This window comes from Anabrus simplex, chromosome 9 (genome assembly GCF_040414725.1).
Source record: "Anabrus simplex isolate iqAnaSimp1 chromosome 9, ASM4041472v1, whole genome shotgun sequence".
Lineage (NCBI taxonomy): Eukaryota > Metazoa > Arthropoda > Insecta > Orthoptera > Tettigoniidae > Anabrus > Anabrus simplex.
Window position 1 is genome coordinate 159,147,305 of NC_090273.1, and position 16,943 is coordinate 159,164,247.

The window sequence follows — 16,943 nt, forward strand, 5'->3', positions numbered from 1 at the left end:
TAATGATTCAGTACTTAAAGATCAATATATAATCAACCCTCATGTATTTCGGTAGAAAGCACTTCAGTAAATTCTTAATAATCTCTCTGGCTTACAGACTTCAAGGCACCTAACTATTTGTACAGCCCTGAAAGTAGTAGATTAAAAATTTTGCTTGAGAGGGCGGTGCTCATCTGATTGGAGGCTGTTCGCTCCATCAAAATTTCCAGATGTGCTCAGCTCAGCTCAGCTCGACACTGCTGGAATTCTCATAAGCCACTCTATCCTCTCCAATACGTTTCTGACAATTTTGATGCCATGTTTTAACCACATGCCACATCAGTTTTTCGAAAGAAAGAAAGAAAGAAAGAAAGAAAAAAGAAAGAGAAAGAAACACTTCGCAATTAATCGCACCATATTTTTCTAAAATGAACGGCATTTGATTTTTTACCATATAAATATACAACCCACAGGGACGTTGATGTGGTTGATTATTGTTTTAAGAGGAAGTACAACTTGGCAACCCTCCTCTATATAACACTAATCAGAAAGAAAAAAATAAAAGGGATCCGACACTTCGAAAAATGAAGGTATCGGCTAAAGGAAGACAAGGGCCACTAAGGGCGTCAAAATGAAAAACTCCCTATCGCAAACCTAATAACGTCTGGGTCGGAAATGAAGAAGAGTTGACCAAGAGGGATCAGATAAGGGTGGATGAATGTGAGGAGCCTGGTACAAGTAATGCCAGGACTCAACTGAGGGCCCCGTGGACGCCAACCCACGCTCCCAACTGCTTTGTCTCTCGGCAAAGAAAGACATAAGCGTTTCTCAATCTCCAGTCTTAACTTTCTCGACTTCATGCTTCTTGAGGTGATATTTAATAACATACGACGGGATACGTGGGTTCTATCTATTGTTCTTTCTCTTTGCCGATTTCTACCAGTTGTGTCCAATCTGTCTCGTACACATCGTTTGGGTCGATTATGTACCCGCTTTCATTTACGTCAGAGGTGATGACGTCCATTCGACGAGTTATAATCATTTACGTTATATATTTTCCATTTGCAGACGTAATTAAAAGTGTTTACAAGCATTCCATGAGTTATAATTTATTATACGAATAATCGCACGGAAGTTGAAATTTAGATACAGCTTTTATCGAATTTGCGCTTAAATATTTCCTGTTTTACATCATAAGTTGACGTAAAAATGAAGATAATAATGTCAAAGGAATGCTCGAATTTAAGGAGAAGTAAGACTTTATTCATTAGAGGAAGACATTTCATGTCATAACCGAGCCTAATGAGGAAAGATAGCAGGAATTTCTCGCTGAAGACGAGCATTGTTTTATAGAGTAAAGACACAATAGGAGGAGACCCAGCGCAGTTCCGTGAGGTGAACCAAAAACCGAGAGCAGCCTGGAGGTGCTGGGGAGACGCGATCTGCAGACGACGCTGGTGTGACAAACGACGGTGCTCATAAGCCGTGATTGTACAAGGCTTCCCCAATCTCTGCTCTTGTTCTGCCTCGCATTTCTCTCCCTCTGTCTCTGTGCCATCCTATCCGCATCACAATATCCACACCAGACACTTCCCAGGAGGGAAATAACATCGCTGTTTTAATCAGGGCAATCACGAAAAGAGGAATATTTTGCCAACTGTACATTTCAATTCACGAGGGATTATGCTCATATAACGGTAGGTTTCTGAGTTGGTGAAACGATACTCGTTATGTCCCAATATTTAATCAGTTTAGAAATTAAATGGACTAATTGAAAACAAAAAGCATCTATGAAGTATTGAAAGGAATTGTTAGAAAGCTAGACTCATTAGTAAAATTGAAAGAAGAAGGTCAAGCACCTTGGACTCATTGTGCGATTCAGTGACTGTTTTGAAAGCTGTTGAAAGAAGAATTGATTTAGAGAGAGGAAAAGGGCGGTATAATTTCAATAACTCACTGTTGAGCATAAATTGTAAGTACTAAAATGAGCTGAAAAGAGCGGAGACGAAATTATCCTCAGTGATAAGGTCTTGCCATATTATTGTAAGAATATAATTTACTAAGTGATCTAATGAATTCTAAAGGTATTCATTTGTGACAAAATCTTATCAGTATTGTTAGAAGTACGGTAATGATTATCATTGTTATTATTTTACACGAAGAAATGTTTTGGGGTGGGATTGAGTGGTTCACATCGTGGAGCACTAGGTTTCTGTGTCCAGGTTAGAGGGTTCGATGCTAGATCAGTCTAGTTCCGTTTAAAAGTATTCAAATGCACAGGCAATCTCTCGGTAGATTTACCAGGACTTAAAATATGTTCTGCGGAGTAATATTCCCCCACCTTTCCATCTCCGAGTTGTGTATGGAAAAATGAAGTGCAGACAAGAACAGGGGGGTGAAACTCTAATAGGGCTTTTGGTTCCAATCTGTAGCTAGCTTCAGGTAGTTTCAGTCTTTCTTTCTGGATGGCGCTGAAGGTCATTCATAACGTGTAAATAGTTATATACACGTTCTGTAGATGGCACGCAAGTAAGCATGAAATGAGCGTTGTTAATAATTATTACAGGCAGTTTGTCTCGAAGTGAAGTATTTAAAGTATTTCAAGTCTAACCTCAATCAGTGGGCCCTTCTAACAAATTAATTAGTCATAAAACGTCAAGCATTGTGGAGATAATATTGCTGAATTGCATCGAATTCGACTATACCCAATCGATTAACCTTGTTCGAACTTATATCGATTTTAATCGATAGTTCTCATGATGCTACAGTATTTGTGTTGTTTGAATTCCAAGCGCTCATGCGCTTGTGATGTAAATGTTTGTTCCTTGTGCTTGTTTAGATAAAATATATCTTCGCCAGTCCTCCTGAAATCCTGTATTTCCTGTTTGAGTACACATCAGGGGCTGAAAGCTGAATGGTTCTATTAATGTAGTTCTATATATTTCCTGTCTCAGTGCATTTAATTCTGTTATTTTTATTTTCATGTGGTACTTGGATATTGATGTGATACCCCATTGCTTTCGAAGGGATTTCTTATTTGTTGTAATATCAGCTTTGTGTTAATGTGTCAGTCATTAATTTGAAGTTAAAGCTGCTTTGAGGTGTGTGGTTATGTTCTCAGTAACATTGTATGTCGTACGAACTAGGGGTATCAGATCATTATTTACAACATAGTAAGTACTTGAAAATAAAAATATATGAATTACAGTGTATTGGGCAAGGATATAGTAGAACTGCATTCTAATCGACGAATGGTAGGGGGGGGGGGTTGGCGGGAGGATGTATGGAAGGGGGCGGCAGGGGAAGGGAGGGGGCTTTAAGCATAACCGGATGTGCGTCACTGCGCCGGATGTTAATTCTCCACGCTATCTGTTGATAGTAATACTAAGGTATTGCATCAGAATGCACACCGTGGCGCTATCTCGGAAAAGAGACTAAAACTACTAGCGCCAAGTGGCTTGGAACCGAAATTTATCATTGAGTTTCATCTCTATTCTATTCTATCCTCTTTGGACAAGAAAGTATTTATTAAGAAGTGATACTGTTGATTACAGGAACTAATGTGAAGTCTGTTACGTTACCTTTGTGGGAATAACGAAATATATCATTTACCATTGTTATGGTGATGAGGATTATGTTTAGGCGATTTTGGTGAAAAATACAGTAATTTTTTTTTCACATTGTCACAATAATATTCCGCTTAATTTGGTGTACCTTTCATTAATATTGGCTGTCTTTTGCCTACTCCTGTGTAACTTCATACTATCCCGTGTTGGGCTACTCCATTGACATAGGCCTATATATATTATTGTTATTCAGGTAGTCTTTGTCCTTGGGCAACTTGCAACTGTCGTGGGAACATTGTATGGTAAGAAAACAAATTATACAATTTGTTTCTACGCGCTTCACTTCTTCTAACTTACGAGCACTAATTCACTTTAAACCGCAACATCGCAGAAACTTTCTGCTTTCATGGACTATGGCTTATCTTGAATTACAAGATAAACTTGTGTTTGATAGTTTGGGTAAATTACTTGCCATGATGTTACTTCCTGTTTCATACACATCGCGGTAACAACGCATGGAAGCACTTAAGTTTTGTAAACAACGCCATATTTTTTGCAAGCCTCTCCGATTATCTTAGGTGGTGGTGGTGGTGGTGGTTATTGTTTTAAGAGGAAGTATAACTGGGCAACCATCCTCTAAATGGAAGGGGTCCGACACTTCGAAAAATGAAGGTATCGGCAAAAAAGATAGACAAAGGCCACGAAGGGCGTGAAAATGAAAGACTCCCTAGCCCTCGCAAACCTAATAGCGTCGGGGTCGGAAAAGAACAAGAGGTGACCAAGTGAGGTCAGATAGCATAGATGAAAGTGAGAAACCTCGCACAAGAAAGTGGAAGCAATGCCAGGACTCAGCTGAGGAACCCGTGGTCACCAACCCACGCTCCAAAGTTCAGAACCCCTGGGTCCCCTTTTAGTCGCCTCTTACGACAGGTTTTATTCTACCGCCCCCACCCACAGGGGGAGATTATCTTAGGAACTACTTCAGCTAGATCTATGGAAATTTGACCGCCTATTCATAGCATTGTTATGGTAGATATGTGACGTATATGGCAAACAAAGACATTTCTGCAAGTTTGAATATATATGCGATATATATATATATAAGTAGTATAATTGGACAGTTCGGCGGCCACCTCCACCTCAGGCTCCCAGTGGCCACCTCCACCTCCACCTCAGCCAGAGGCCTCCCAGATGCCTCCTCCACCTCCACCTCAGCCAGAGGCCTCCCAGAGGTCTCCTACACCTCCCGCGGGAAATTTGAATTTGTAAACAAAGCCACGTGCTTTTTGACAGCTGTCATCGACAACAACGCATCGCTAACCTCAGTACTGCCATCTTGACGGGCCTAAACCTCAGTAGTGCCAACTTAACCTAACTAGCGCGAGGTAAACAAAGCCACGTGCTTTTTGACAGCCACGTGCTTTTTGACAGATTTGTAAACAAAGCCACGTGCTTTTTGACAGCTCTCATCAACAACAACGCATCGCAAACCTCAGTACTACCATATTGACGGGCCTAAACCTTAGTGGTACCAACTGAACCTAACTAGCATGAGGTAAACAAAGCCACGTGTTTTTTTTGACAGCCACGTGCTTTTTGACAGATTTGTAAACAAAGCCACGTGCTTTTTGACAGCTCTCATCAACAACAACGCATCGCAAACCTCAGTACTACCATCTTGACGGGCCTAAACGTTAGTGGTACCAACTTAACCTAACTAGCATGAGGTAAACAAAGCCACGTGTTTTTGACAGCCACGTGCTTTTCGACAGATTTGTAAACAAAGCCACGTGCTTTTTGACAGCTGTCATCGACAACAACGCATCGCTAACCCCAGTACTGCCATCTTGACGGGCCTAAACCTCAGTAGTACCAACTTAACCTAACTAGCGCGAGATAAACAAAGCCACGTGCTTTTTGACAGCCACGTGCTTTTTTGACAGCTGTCATCCGCCATCTTTAAACTACAGAGCACCGTGCTGCCCTCTTTCGTCACCTGTCATCGGCAGTGCTGCCATCTTGACGGGCCTAAACCTTAGTGCTACCAACTTAACCTCACTAGCTCGAGATAAACAAATCCACGTGCTTTTTGACAGCTACGTGCTTTTTTTGATAGCTGTCATCCGCCATCTTTAATCTATAGAGCACAGTGCTGCCCTCTTTAGCTACTTACCTTTGAAATGTGGTGGCGGATAATTTGAAAAATGCTTTTCGACAAGCAGCCATCTTTAATCCAGAGAGAACAGTGCTGCCCTCTATGTGGTGGCGGCAAATTGAAAAATTCCACATGCTCTTGTTTGAAAACAAACTCACGTGCTTTTTTGACAGCTGTCATCTGCCATCTTTAATCTATAGAGCACAGTGCTGCCCTCTTTAGTTTGAAATGTGGTGGTGGTAAATTCCACGTGCTCTTGTTTGGAAACAAAGCTACGTGCAGCTGTCATCCGCCATCTTTAATCAACAGAGCACTGTGCTACTATCATGCGGGCAATTTCATCACCTGTCATCCGCCATCTTTAATCCACAGAACACCGTGCTGCCCTCTTTATGGCTACTACCTTAAGCACGTAGTAGCGGACAATTTGAAAAGTTCTGTTAGCTATCATCCGCCATCTTTAATCAAGAGAGCACCGTGCTGCCATCTTTAGCTAGATACCTTTGAAATGTGGTGGCGGCAAATTGAAAAATTCCACGTGCTCTTGTTTGGAAACAAACTCACGTGCTTTTTCGACAGCTACCATCCGCCATCTTTAATCAACAGAGCATAGTGCTGCCCTCTTTAGTTTGAAATGTGATGGCGGCAAATTCCACGTGCTCTTGTTTGGTAAACATAGCCATGTGCTTTTTTGACAGCTGTCATCCGCCATCTTTAATACAGAGAGCACCGTGCTGCCCTCTTTATCGTAGTAGATGTAAATTCGTCACCTGTCATCCGCGGTGCTGCCATCTTTAGCTAGATACCTTTGAAAAGTGGTGGCGGATAATTTAAAAAGAAAAATTCTACAGCAGCCCTCTCTCGACGCTAATTGCATAAGATGGTGGCTATACATGACTCCTTAAGGGTGCTTACGCAAGATGGCTGCTATACACAGGTTCTTATGAGACGCCCTTGGGATGCTTGCGCAAGATGACAGTTATACATGGCTCCTTATGAGATACCCTAGGGATGCTTGCGCAAGATAGCGGCTGATCTTATGGGACGGCTTAAGGGTCCTTGGACAAGATGGCTTGAGACGCCCTAAGGATGCTTGCGCAAGATGGCGGACACAAGATGGCAGCTATACATAACTCCTTATGAGACGCTTTAAGGGTGCTTGCGCAAGATAGTTGCTACTCTTATGAAGAATGCTAGCTTAGAGGCTAACGTGTCGTGATAGTTCGATTCATTAAATTTAGGGCTTAAATGCAAAATGTTAAATATATCGAAAACGGTGCACCGTAGAGCAAAACGGACAAAATTTTTCTGCCTAATACCTAGGTTCGCAGTATGAGGAACAAGAAAATCATAGTCTAATGATGGGATCAACGGTTCGGTTCCTACTTAGGCCCTTTGGCATTTGCTCTGTTTTAGCTTGTATTGAAGCGAGTCTTCGTAACATGATCAGGTCTAGCTATGGTAGAGAGTATAACGTACCGTGCAGGTTCGATTCATTAAATTTGGAGGCTTAAATGCAAAATGTTAAATATCTCGAAAACGATGCATCGTAGAGCAAAACGGACAAAATTTTTCCGCCTAATACGTAGGTTCGTAGTATCAGGAACAAGAAAAAACATAGTCTAATGATGAGATCAACGGTTCGATTCCTACTTAAGCCCTTTGGCATTCGCAGCTATCTATTTCTACAAGATGGTGGCTGCTCTTATGAGAAACAAGATGCCTTGAGACGTCCTAGGGATGCTTACGCAAGATGGCAGACACACAATGGTGACTATACATAGCTCCTTATGAGACGGCCTAGGGGTGCTCGCACAAGATGGCGGCTACTCTTATGAAGAAAGCTAGCTTAGAGGCTACTGCGCAAGATAACAGCTGCTGTTATGCATGTGGTGGAGGGCAATTTGAAATTCTATGTGCTTAATCAACAGAGCACCCTGCTGCCCTCTTTAGCTGAAATGTGGTGGTGGATAATTTGAAAAATTCTTTTGACAGCTATCATCTTTAAAAACAATGGCGACTATACATAGGCTGTTAAGGTCTTATCATTCTCCTCCTCCTCCTCCTCCTCCCCCTCCTCCTTCTCTACCTCCTCCTCCGCCTCTTATGTCAAGGCATAGCTTTATATCGAACAAGTTTAAACCTGCATCGCGAAGGCAAGCGTGTGCAGCGATAACATTATTGTGCATGTTTAGACTTTCGAAACATAAGAAGAGTAGAATCAAACGCTGTACTCGATACGACATGTGATCAGAACATTGATTGATGCGTTCAGAAAAACAAAATAAGTGATCAAGACTAGAATCGAACAATGTACTCAATACATCATGTGTTTAGAATATGTCAGGGGATACGCTTGTTCTAAGAAGATCAGATTGAAACATAACAAGACTAGAATAGAACACTGTAATCGATGTTGTTAACTTCAACATGTGATCAGAACATTGATTGATGTGTTCAGAACACAAAATAAGTGATCATGACTAGAATCGAACACTGTACTCGATGCAACATGTGATCAGAACATTGATCGATGTGTTCAGAACACGAAATAAGTGATCAAGACTAGAATCGAACACTGTACTCAATACAACATGTGTTTAGAACATGTTAGGGGGTACCCTTGTTCTAAGAAGATCAGAATGAAACATAACAAGACTAGAATCGAACACTGTAATCGATGTTGTTAACCTCAACATATGATCAGAACATTGTTTGATGTGTTCAGAGCAAAAGTACAATTTTGATGATTTGCTTAGTGTAAAATCAAAAACTATGGAAACACACTGTGCACATATCGCGTAGCTAACTCGCTCAGTAAGCAATATTGCAAAACTACCACTTCAATGATTTGCATAGTGTAAAAATCAAAAACACACTGTACCCATACTGCGCAGCTAACTCGCTCGGTAAACGATATAGCCAAAGTATAACTTCAAATTATTTACCTTCCATCATTCGTCTTGTGTGTAAAAATCAGTCGAACAAGTTATCGCATAAACATGGCTGAAAAAAAATCGTGATAGGGTATGGAACCCAGGGGTTACATCTTATCAGAAGGGCAAAAAGGATGAAAAGACTCTTCCTCCTCCTTACCGCACATTCCTTGATGGGCTAATTGGCTGAAGGGCTAATGGGCTAAAGGGCTAAAGGGCTAATGGGCTAAAGGGCTAATGGGCTAAAGGGCTAAAGGAGCAACAACCTCGTCGATCGCTATCAGCAAGAACGCTTGTACTTTGTTAAGTGTAGAAAATTAATCTTTATTTGTAAATGGTTTCAAGTTCAGAACTTGGATTGGAAAATCCCCGAGGTGCGATGAGTTACGTTTTTCGAACTAGTGTTTGGAACACTGAACTTTTCAAGATGATAGCAGAGAGTTTAGCAATGTTCTGTTGTTGGATTTTAAATTCCGCGCTACAACATGCATAAGGTGGTAGCCTTGAGGTTTACCGCCGTAAAGATGGCAAGAGTGAGGTTAACAATGTTCTGTTGTTGGATTTTAAATTCCGCGCTACAACATGCATAAGGTGGTAGCCTTGAGGTTTACCGCCGTAAAGATGGCAAGAGTGAGGTTAACAATGTTCTGCTGTTGGATTTTAAATTCCGCGCTATAACATGCATAAGGTGGCAGCCTTGAGGTTTACCGCCGTAAAGATGGCAGCAGTGAGGTTAGCGACGCTCTATTGTCCTTCAAAGTGAGGTTAGGGTTCGTCAAGAAGACAGCTGTCAAAAAAGCACGTGGCTATGTTTACCAAACAAGAGCACGTGGTCGTGACGTCACGGTCACGTAATCAATCCTTAGCTCGATGTCGTTAAGAGCAGTATTAGGGTTAGCTATGCTTAAAAGTCTTGGGAACAGAGCAGCAGTATGGATTGCTATGTTTCAAAGCGTGTACACATGACCTATCGATTTTACATGCATCGACCATCGAACTAAACTTCATCCGCTAGATCGTGCTGCTATCTTAGCATAACCTATACCCATAAAATTAAAGTACAATGAATAGCCATGTTTCAAAGCGTGTACACATCACCTATCGATTTTGCACACATCGAATCTCGTACTAAACTTCTTCCGCTAGATTGTGCTGCTATCTTAGCATAACCTATACGCGTGACCTTAAGGTACAAAGAATAGCCATGTTTCAAAGCGTGTACACATTACCTATCGACTTTGCATGCAACAAATATCGTACTAAACTTCTTCCGCTAGGTTGTGCTATCTTAGCATAACCTATACCCATGAACTTAAAGTATAATGAATAGTCATGTTTCAAAGCGTGTACACATCAACTATCGAATTTGCATGTATCGACTCTCGTACTAAACTTCTGCAGGTAGATTGTGCTGCTATCTCAGCATAACTAAGACGCATGAACTTAAAGAACAAAGAAGAGCTATGTCTCAAAACGTGTACACATTACCTATCGATTTTGCAAGCATCGACTCTCGTACTAAACTTCTTCCGCTAGATTGTGCTGCTATCTTAGCGTAACCTATACGCATGACCTTAAGGTACAAAGAATAGCCATGTTTCAAAGCGTGTACACATTACCTATCGACTTTGCATGCAACAAATATCGTACTAAACTTCTTCCGCTAGGTTGTGCTGCTATCTTAGCATAACTTATACATATGAACTTAAAGTACGAAGAATAGCCATGTTTCAAAGCGTGTACACATTACTTATTGATTTTGCATTCATCGAATCTCGTACTAAATTTCTTCCGCTAGATTGTGCTGCTATCTTAGCATAACCTATACCCATGAACTTAAAGTACAATGAATAGTCATGTTTTAAAGCGTGTACGCATCAACTATCGATTTTGCATGTATCGACTCTCGTGCAAAACTTCTTCAGGTAGATTGTGCTGCTATCTTAGCATAACTAAGACGCATGAACTTAAAGTGCAAAGAATAGCCTTGTTTCAAAGCGTGTACACATTACCTAATGATTTTGCAAGCATCGACTCTCGTACTAAACTTCTTCCACTAGATTGTGCTAAAATCGTGTAAGTGTGCTGCTATCTTAGCATAACCTATCGATTTTACATGCATCGACTATCGCAAGCATAACTAAGACGCATGAACTTAAAGTACAAAGAATAGCCTTGTTTCAAAGCGTGTACAGATCACCCTGAACTTCTTCCGCCAGATTGTGCTGCTATCTTAGCATAACCTATACATATGACTTTAAGGTACAAAGAATAGCCATGTTTCAAAGCGTGTACACATTACCTATCGACTTTGCATGTATCGACTCTCGTACAAAACTTCTTCCGCTAGGTTGTGCTGCTATCTTAGCATAAATCATACACATGAACTTAAAGTACAAAGAATAGCCTTGTTTCAAAGCGTTTACACATTACCTAAAGATTTTGCACGAAACGACAATCATACTAAACTTTTTCCACTAGATTGTGCTAAAATCATGTAAGTGTGTTGCTATCTTAGCATAACCTATCGATTTTACATGCATCGACTATCGTACTAGACTTCTTCCGCTAGAGCATGTAGCAATCGATTTTGTGTATCCCAAACCCCTGTGCACGAACTTAAAGCATAAAGATGAGCTATGTTCTAAAGCGTGTACACATCACCTATCGATAATGTATGTATCGAATATCGTACTAAACTTCTCCTGCTAGAGCGTACGAGTATCGCTTGTGGGTGCACGAACTTAAAGCATAAAGAATAGCAATGTATAAAAATCTTGTAAACAAAGCAGCAGCATTACGTATAGTCAAGATTAAATGCGTGCACACATCATGTATCCATGATGCACACAGTACTAAACTTATTCCATTAGAATGTACAAAGTTCGCATGTGTTTGTACTGCTATCTTAGCATAGCCTATGTGCATGAACTTAAAGCATAAAGAATAGTTATGTGTAAAAAATCTTGTGAACATAGCAGAGTGTTAACTACGTAGGTGTAGACATTGAACTTCACATGCTGAGGCAACATACTACGTGACCGTGACGTCACGACCACGTGCTCTTGTTTGGTAAACATAGCCACGTGCTTTTTTGACAGCTGTCTTCTTGACGAACCCTAACCTCACTTTGAAGGACAATAGAGCGTCGCTAACCTCACTGCTGCCATCTTTACGGCGGTAAACCTCAAGGCTGCCACCTTATGCATGTTATAGCGCGGAATTTAAAATCCAACAGCAGAACATTGTTAACCTCACTCTTGCCATCTTTACGGCGGTAAACCTCAAGGCTACCACCTTATGCATGTTGTAGCGCGGAATTTAAAATCCAACAACAGAACATTGTTAACCTCACTCTTGCCATCTTTACGGCGGTAAACCTCAAGGCTACCACCTTATGCATGTTGTAGCGCGGAATTTAAAATCCAACAACAGAACATTGCTAAACTCTCTGCTATCATCTTGAAAAGTTCAGTGTTCCAAACACTAGTTCGAAAAACGTAACTCATCGCACCTCGGGGATTTTCCATTCCTTGTTCTGAACATGAAACCATTTACAAATAAAGATTAATTTTCTACACTTAACAAAGTACAAGCGTTCTTGCTGATAGCGATCGACGAGGTTGTTGCTCCTTTAGCCCTTTAGCCCATTAGCCCTTTAGCCCATTAGCCCTTTAGCCCTTTAGCCCATTAGCCCTTCAGCCAATTAGCCCTTCAAGGAATGTGCGGTAAGGAGGAGGAAGAGTCTTTTCATCCTTTTTGCCCTTCTGATAAGATGTAACCCCTGGGTTCCATACCCTATCACGATTTTTTTCAGCCATGTTTATGCGATAACTTGTTCGACTGATTTTTACACACAAGACGAATGATGGAAGGTAAATAATTTGAAGTTATACTTTGGCTATATCGTTTACCGAGCGAGTTAGCTGCGCAGTATGGGTACAGTGTGTTTTTGATTTTTACACTATGCAAATCATTGAAGTGGTAGTTTTGCAATATTGCTTACTGAGCGAGTTAGCTACGCGATATGTGCACAGTGTGTTTCCATAGTTTTTGATTTTACACTAAGCAAATCATCAAAATTGTACTTTTGCTCTGAACACATCAAACAATGTTCTGATCATATGTTGAGGTTAACAACATCGATTACAGTGTTCGATTCTAGTCTTGTTATGTTTCATTCTGATCTTCTTAGAACAAGGGTACCCCCTAACATGTTCTAAACACATGTTGTATTGAGTACAGTGTTCGATTCTAGTCTTGATCACTTATTTCGTGTTCTGAACACATCGATCAATGTTCTGATCACATGTTGCATCGAGTACAGTGTTCGATTCTAGTCATGATCACTTATTTTGTGTTCTGAACACATCAATCAATGTTCTGATCACATGTTGAAGTTAACAACATCGATTACAGTGTTCTATTCTAGTCTTGTTATGTTTCAATCTGATCTTCTTAGAACAAGCGTATCCCCTGACATATTCTAAACACATGATGTATTGAGTACATTGTTCGATTCTAGTCTTGATCACTTATTTTGTTTTTCTGAACGCATCAATCAATGTTCTGATCACATGTCGTATCGAGTACAGCGTTTGATTCTACTCTTCTTATGTTTCGAAAGTCTAAACATGCACAATAATGTTATCGCTGCACACGCTTGCCTTCGCGATGCAGGTTTAAACTTGTTCGATATAAAGCTATGCCTTGACATAAGAGGCGGAGGAGGAGGTAGAGAAGGAGGAGGGGGAGGAGGAGGAGGAGGAGGAGAATGATAAGACCTTAACAGCCTATGTATAGTCGCCATTGTTTTTAAAGATGATAGCTGTCAAAAGAATTTTTCAAATTATCCACCACCACATTTCAGCTAAAGAGGGCAGCAGGGTGCTCTGTTGATTAAGCACATAGAATTTCAAATTGCCCTCCACCACATGCATAACAGCAGCTGTTATCTTGCGCAGTAGCCTCTAAGCTAGCTTTCTTCATAAGAGTAGCCGCCATCTTGTGCGAGCACCCCTAGGCCGTCTCATAAGGAGCTATGTATAGTCACCATTGTGTGTCTGCCATCTTGCGTAAGCATCCCTAGGACGTCTCAAGGCATCTTGTTTCTCATAAGAGCAGCCACCATCTTGTAGAAATAGATAGCTGCGAATGCCAAAGGGCTTAAGTAGGAATCGAACCGTTGATCTCATCATTAGACTATGTTTTTTCTTGTTCCTGATACTACGAACCTACGTATTAGGCGGAAAAATTTTGTCCGTTTTGCTCTACGATGCATCGTTTTCGAGATATTTAACATTTTGCATTTAAGCCTCCAAATTTAATGAATCGAACCTGCACGGTACGTTATACTCTCTACCATAGCTAGACCTGATCATGTTACGAAGACTCGCTTCAATACAAGCTAAAACAGAGCAAATGCCAAAGGGCCTAAGTAGGAACCGAACCGTTGATCCCATCATTAGACTATGATTTTCTTGTTCCTCATACTGCAAACCTAGGTATTAGGCAGAAAAATTTTGTCCGTTTTGCTCTACGGTGCACCGTTTTCGATATATTTAACATTTTGCATTTAAGCCCTAAATTTAATGAATCGAACTATCACGACACGTTAGCCTCTAAGCTAGCATTCTTCATAAGAGTAGCAACTATCTTGCGCAAGCACCCTTAAAGCGTCTCATAAGGAGTTATGTATAGCTGCCATCTTGTGTCCGCCATCTTGCGCAAGCATCCTTAGGGCGTCTCAAGCCATCTTGTCCAAGGACCCTTAAGCCGTCCCATAAGATCAGCCGCTATCTTGCGCAAGCATCCCTAGGGTATCTCATAAGGAGCCATGTATAACTGTCATCTTGCGCAAGCATCCCAAGGGCGTCTCATAAGAACCTGTGTATAGCAGCCATCTTGCGTAAGCACCCTTAAGGAGTCATGTATAGCCACCATCTTATGCAATTAGCGTCGAGAGAGGGCTGCTGTAGAATTTTTCTTTTTAAATTATCCGCCACCACTTTTCAAAGGTATCTAGCTAAAGATGGCAGCACCGCGGATGACAGGTGACGAATTTACATCTACTACGATAAAGAGGGCAGCACGGTGCTCTCTGTATTAAAGATGGCGGATGACAGCTGTCAAAAAAGCACATGGCTATGTTTACCAAACAAGAGCACGTGGAATTTGCCGCCATCACATTTCAAACTAAAGAGGGCAGCACTATGCTCTGTTGATTAAAGATGGCGGATGGTAGCTGTCGAAAAAGCACGTGAGTTTGTTTCCAAACAAGAGCACGTGGAATTTTTCAATTTGCCGCCACCACATTTCAAAGGTATCTAGCTAAAGATGGCAGCACGGTGCTCTCTTGATTAAAGATGGCGGATGATAGCTAACAGAACTTTTCAAATTGTCCGCTACTACGTGCTTAAGGTAGTAGCCATAAAGAGGGCAGCACGGTGTTCTGTGGATTAAAGATGGCGGATGACAGGTGATGAAATTGCCCGCATGATAGTAGCACAGTGCTCTGTTGATTAAAGATGGCGGATGACAGCTGCACGTAGCTTTGTTTCCAAACAAGAGCACGTGGAATTTACCACCACCACATTTCAAACTAAAGAGGGCAGCACTGTGCTCTATAGATTAAAGATGGCAGATGACAGCTGTCAAAAAAGCACGTGAGTTTGTTTTCAAACAAGGGCATGTGGAATTTTTCAATTTGCCGCCACCACATAGAGGGCAGCACTGTTCTCTCTGGATTAAAGATGGCTGCTTGTCGAAAAGCATTTTTCAAATTATCCGCCACCACATTTCAAAGGTAAGTAGCTAAAGAGGGCAGCACTGTGCTCTATAGATTAAAGATGGCGGATGACAGCTATCAAAAAAAGCACGTAGCTGTCAAAAAGCACGTGGATTTGTTTATCTCGAGCTAGTGAGGTTAAGTTGGTAGCACTAAGGTTTAGGCCCGTCAAGATGGCAGCACTGCCGATGACAGGTGACGAAAGAGGGCAGCACGGTGCTCTGTAGTTTAAAGATGGCGGATGACAGCTGTCAAAAAAGCACGTGGCTGTCAAAAAGCACGTGGCTTTGTTTATCTCGCGCTAGTTAGGTTAAGTTGGTACTACTGAGGTTTAGGCCCGTCAAGATGGCAGTACTGGGGTTAGCGATGCGTTGTTGTCGATGACAGCTGTCAAAAAGCACGTGGCTTTGTTTACAAATCTGTCGAAAAGCACGTGGCTGTCAAAAAACACGTGGCTTTGTTTACCTCATGCTAGTTAGGTTAAGTTGGTACCACTAAGGTTTAGGCCCGTCAATATGGTAGTACTGAGGTTTGCGATGCGTTGTTGTTGATGAGAGCTGTCAAAAAGCACGTGGCTTTGTTTACAAATCTGTCAAAAAGCACGTGGCTGTCAAAAAAAACACGTGGCTTTGTTTACCTCATGCTAGTTAGGTTAAGTTGGTACCACTAATGTTTAGGCCCGTCAGTATGATAGTACTGAGGTTTGCGATGCGTTGTTGTTGATGAGAGCTGTCAAAAAGCACGTGGCTTTGTTTACAAATCTGTCAAAAAGCACGTGGCTGTCAAAAAGCACGTGGCTTTGTTTACCTCGCGCTAGTTAGGTTAAGTTGGCACTACTGAGGTTTAGGCCCGTCAAGATGGCAGTACTGAGGTTAGGGATGCGTTGTTGTCGATGACAGCTGTCAAAAAGCACGTGGCTTTGTTTACAAATTCAAATTTCCCGCGGGAGGTGGAGGAGACCTCTGGGAGGCCTCTGGCTGAGGTGGAGGTGGAGGAGGCATCTGGGAGGCCTCTGGCTGAGGTGGAGGTGGAGGTGGCCACTGGGAGCCTGAGGTGGAGGTGGCCGCCGAACTGTCCAGTTATACTACTTATATATATATATATATATCTTGCTTTATTATAAAATTGTATATATCATGAAGTGGAAAATAATACAAGTTATTGGTTTTACGTCCCGATAATTACTCTTGACGGTTTTCTGAGGCGCCTAGGTGTCGAAATTTTGTCCCACATGATTTCCTTTACGTGCCAGTAAAACTGCTGAAACGAGGTGGTGGTGATGGCGGTGATGATTGTTTTAAGAGGCAGTACAACTACGCAACCATTCTCTATATAACACTAATCAGAGGGAAAATATGGAGGGGTTTGACACTTCGAAAATGAAGGTATCGGCCAAAGTAAGACAAGGACCACGAAATATTCCCGAGGCCTTGAGTCTTCTAATACCGTTGGCGTCGGAAAACAATAAGCGTTGACCAAGGGAGGTCGGATAGGATCGATAAAAGTGAGGAGCCTGGAAC